The 4,452-nt window shown below is 42.3% G+C and overlaps 1 pseudogene; it reads right to left on the reverse strand.

The window, feature by feature from the left end:
* LOC102769205 overlaps positions 1–4,452 on the reverse strand; it is a 51,156-nt pseudogene that overhangs the window by 27,639 nt on the left and 19,065 nt on the right.

Here is a 4,452-nt window from a genome sequence, read left to right on the forward strand (position 1 = left end):
AATAATACCTACATGCTGCAATGCTGTAGTGGGGCTTTAAAAGAATCACATCATATAACACTAGAAGTCACTTTAAAATAAATAATACTGGAAAGCACTCAAATGATAGTTGTTTTTGTTGCTGTTCATGCTCTTGTTCTTGTTATATAAAGCAAATTATGCTGAAACAGGCAAACACTTGCTTTGAGCACAATTCAGGTAGTAGAATTGGGGACAGGCTGTATTTATGACAATGCATCATGGTGATTCTAAACGTCTCGGAATTAACTGACTGGTGATAGCAGCCACAAATTGAGCAACCTAAAAACTGGAGAGGGCTTTCAATGTAGTGTGGGTAGTAGGGGGATATTCAACAATATGGATAATCCCAAGTGCTGTCAAGGGTCTGAACAAAATGAGGTGGAAGGAATTCAAAACTTTAAGAGCAACTTTTTTGGGGGGTGCCTAGCCATATCGCTGTATGTGTGATTTCAGCAAATCTCACCTCCAATTAAATTCTCTGCACAATTATGATAATCTCCAAGAACTCCTATTGAGAGTAGCAATATGATCAAGGGTCGGGGAGTCTTATACAATAGAGAAGACAATAGAGGTGCTTTCTGCTTATTGGCTCTTCCATAAATGCCTTGGTGCCTGACATTTTCCAAACTTGGTCCTCCCCCACTTTTTTTTCTTAATCTTATGAGTCCCTGATATTCTTCCAATGCCTTTTTTATTTAGCAAGAGTCAGCTTCTGTTGCTTGCCAAGAAACTTGTCAAATATATTATCCTTGAATTACAAAAGTGGATCTTTAATGATTTTGTTATTGACCAAAAAAATTAATGCTATTTCTTCTGGCTTTTAGTCTGTGTTTACATAAAAACAGCATGCTATTCAGATAATGTAAAAGATAGTCCATAAAAGAGTCTTCTAAGTTTGAAAAATATAAATGACTCTTTTTCAGAGATTGCAGCCCAAATACCATCCGTGCTGACAATAATAATAATAATAATAATAATAATAATAATAATTATAATAATGTGAGCTGAAAAACAGAAAAATTTGTTGTGGAGATAGTTTGATACTCAGTCTAGCATATGATCCAGGAATTCCACTCCTGGGTATATATCCAAAGAAATTAAAATTAGTATCTCAAGATATTTTCATACTCACACTCATTGCAGCATTATTCACAATAACCAACACACGAAAATAATGTAATTCTCCTTTGACAGATGAATGGATAAGTGAAATAAGCCAGACAGATAGAGACAACTACTGCACAATATCACTTATATATGGAATTTAAGAAAGCCAATTTTATAGAAATAGAGAATAGAATGGTGGTTGCCAGGGGGTGGGAAAGGGGGAAATGTGGTGATATATGTCAGATATATGAACTTTCATTTGCAAGGGGATAAGTTCTGGAAATCTAATATGTAGTATGGTGACTATCTATATAATATAGAGCCAGGGTCATAATGACCATTACAACCAAAGGCTCGACCAGACCGGAAGTCAGTGCTGGGTTGCCAGCAACCCAGCACTGACAGCCAAGGGGGCTGTGGATCAGGCCTGGAGAGAGACCTGCAGAGAGAGAGGCAGAGTCTGATCTGCAACCTCAGTGGCAGCTGTGATCAACCATTACCTCTCTCTTTCTCTCCATGCTTCACCAGCAGCAGAACCTCTGTTTCTCTCCAGGCCTCTGCAGGGCTTCTAATCACCCCTGCCTCTTTGATCAGGCCCAGAGATAGGCCCGGAGACACTGACTGGCATAGAAACTGACCAATCAGAACCAAATCTGAGTGAATGTAAGGAGGCAATGGCTGCCTAGAAGGCAGAGGTTTTGAAGCTGACTGGCATAGAAACTGACAAATCAATACCAAATTGGCAGGCAGAGGAGGGCAGTTGGGAATGAGATCAGGCTGGCAAGGGAAGGCAGTTAGGGGTGATCAAGCAGGCAGAGGCAATTGGGGATGAGATCAGGCGGGCAGGGGAGAGCAGTTGGTAGCTCGATCAGGCTGGCAGGGGAAGGCAGTTAGGGGCGATCAAGCAGGCAGCTAGAGAGGTTAGGGGTGATCAGGCAGGCAGGAAGAGGGTTTAGGGGCAATCAGGCAGGCAGGCAGGTGAGTAGTTAGTAGTCAGCAGTCACAGATTTTGAGAGTGTTGTCCAACTGCCTGATCCCCGGGATTGGGCCTAAACCGGCAGTCAGACATCACCCAAGGGGTCCCCAATTGGAGTGGGTGCAGGCTGGACCCCTCTGTGCACAAATTTCTTGCACCAGGCCTCTAGTATTTAATAATACAATATTGTGTACTTGAAAGTTGCTAAAAGTAGATCTTACACATTCTCATCAAAATACACAAAAAAAGAGTTAAGTACATGAAGTGACAGACTCATTGATTATCTTCTTTTTGGTATTCATTCCACAATGTATATGTATATGAAATCACAGTGTACACTTTAAATATATACAATTATATTTGTTAATTATCAACACTAATAAAAGAGAAAGATGCAAAATAACCATCACTCTGTCACTCTACCACTCTGCTACACCAACAAGCCATGCCCACCAGCTAATCAGGAGCAAATCAGCTGGTCCCCACCTGTGCACCAGGCCTCTATTCTATATAATAAAAAGGTAATATGCAAATTGACCCTAACAGCAGAACGACTGGGAATGACTAGTCACTATGACACACACTGACCACCAGGGAGCAGATGCTTAATGCAGAAGATGCCCCCTGGTGGTCAGTGTGCTCCCACAGGGGGAGCTCTGCTCAGCCACAAGCCAGGCTGATGGCTGCCAGCACACCAGTGGTGGCGGGAGCCTCTCCTGCCTCCTCTGCAGTGCTAAGGATGTCCGACTGCAGCTTAGGCCTGCTCCCTGCTGGCAAGGGGACATCCCCCAAGGGCTCCCGGGCAGCTAGAGGGATGTCTGACTGCCAGCTTAGGCCCTGTTCCCCCAGGGAGTGGGTCCAAGCCAGCAGATGGACATCCCCTGAGGGGTCCCATAAATCACACACCAACATAAATCAAAGCATCCCCATGACTTAGCCTTCCTCTCTGGCTGACCTCAACCAATTTTTGTGCACCAGGCCTCTAGTTCCTTCATAAAGTTTTTTTTTTAGTGATGGAATCTTTTTAAAAAATATAATTTGTGATCAATAGTAAGATAGCTTGAATTATTCGGTGATTGCATGCTTTAAATATTTAAAGTAAAAACCAATTCATCAGTAAGAAGGAGAAACATATATAAGGAAAATAAAGTATTTTCAACATATTCCATATTTGAGCTATTCAATTATATGATTTCATAATCAAGAAACATTGAATCTCAGTATAAAAACAAGGAAGTCCTATTCAAGTGTTCAATGCCATTCATATAATAACTACAAGTAAAAATAGTGCAAAGTTTATAAAATGACATTACTACTGAATCTTACACCAAACTGAGAAAGGCAGCCTCAAAAAGCAAATCCTGGGAAAGCATAAACTCTCTTCTCTGAGACCTACAGTAGAGTTGATGTAGGCCACCATGCAAGTACTCCTCTCTCTGAGACCCCTGGTCATGTAGGCTGTCCTAAGTTTTTGGGATTGTGGTAGAAAATAAGTATAAGGAAGGCTTAGAGAAGAATTCCATGTACGTAGACATTCGTAGACAAACAGTGCTAAGCAATACAAACAAAATAAGACATTCCAATAAAAGGAAAAATAAATTCCAGATATGCTACTAGATAGTGTAAGAAAAAAGAGTTTATGCTTATAAATCAGCAGGCTTAGATTTCCATAGTTTTCTCTTCTGTACTGGTATAATAAAGATAATAGCATCTGCCTAATATAGTTGCTCTTAACATTTGATTAAATGAGACATAAGTATTTGGTGCAAAATAGGAACTCAATGCATATAACCTCTCTGAGCCTCAGTTTTGCTATCTCCAGATTGGTATAAACAAATAACACCTGCCTCTTGGAGCTGTTATGAGTATTAAATGAGATAATGGAAGTAAATCACTGAGAACTCTGCCTGACAAATATTAAATGTTCAGTAAATATCTCTTATTATTATTATTACTAGAGGGCCAGTGCACAAAACTTTGTGCACTCAGAGGGGTCCCTCAGCCCGGCCTATGCCCTCTCGCAGTCTGGGACCCCTAGGAGGATGTCCACCTGCTGGCTTAGGCCAGCTCCCTGGGGAATCGGGCCCAACCTGGCAGTCAGACATCCCTCTGGGAGCCCGGCAGCCCTTGGAGGATGTCCACTTACCAGCAGGAAGCAGACCTAAGCTGCAGTCAGACATCCGTAGCGCTGCTGAGAAGGTGGGAGAGGCTCCCGTCCCCACCACTATGCTGGCAGCCATCAGCCTGGCTTGTGGCTGAGCAGAGCTCCCCCTGTGGGTGCACACTGACCACCAGGGCACATCTTCTGCATTGAGCATCCACCCTCTGGTGGTCAGTGTGTGTCATAG

This window comes from Myotis davidii, unplaced genomic scaffold (assembly GCF_000327345.1).
Source record: "Myotis davidii unplaced genomic scaffold, ASM32734v1 scaffold739, whole genome shotgun sequence".
Taxonomy (NCBI): domain Eukaryota; kingdom Metazoa; phylum Chordata; class Mammalia; order Chiroptera; family Vespertilionidae; genus Myotis; species Myotis davidii.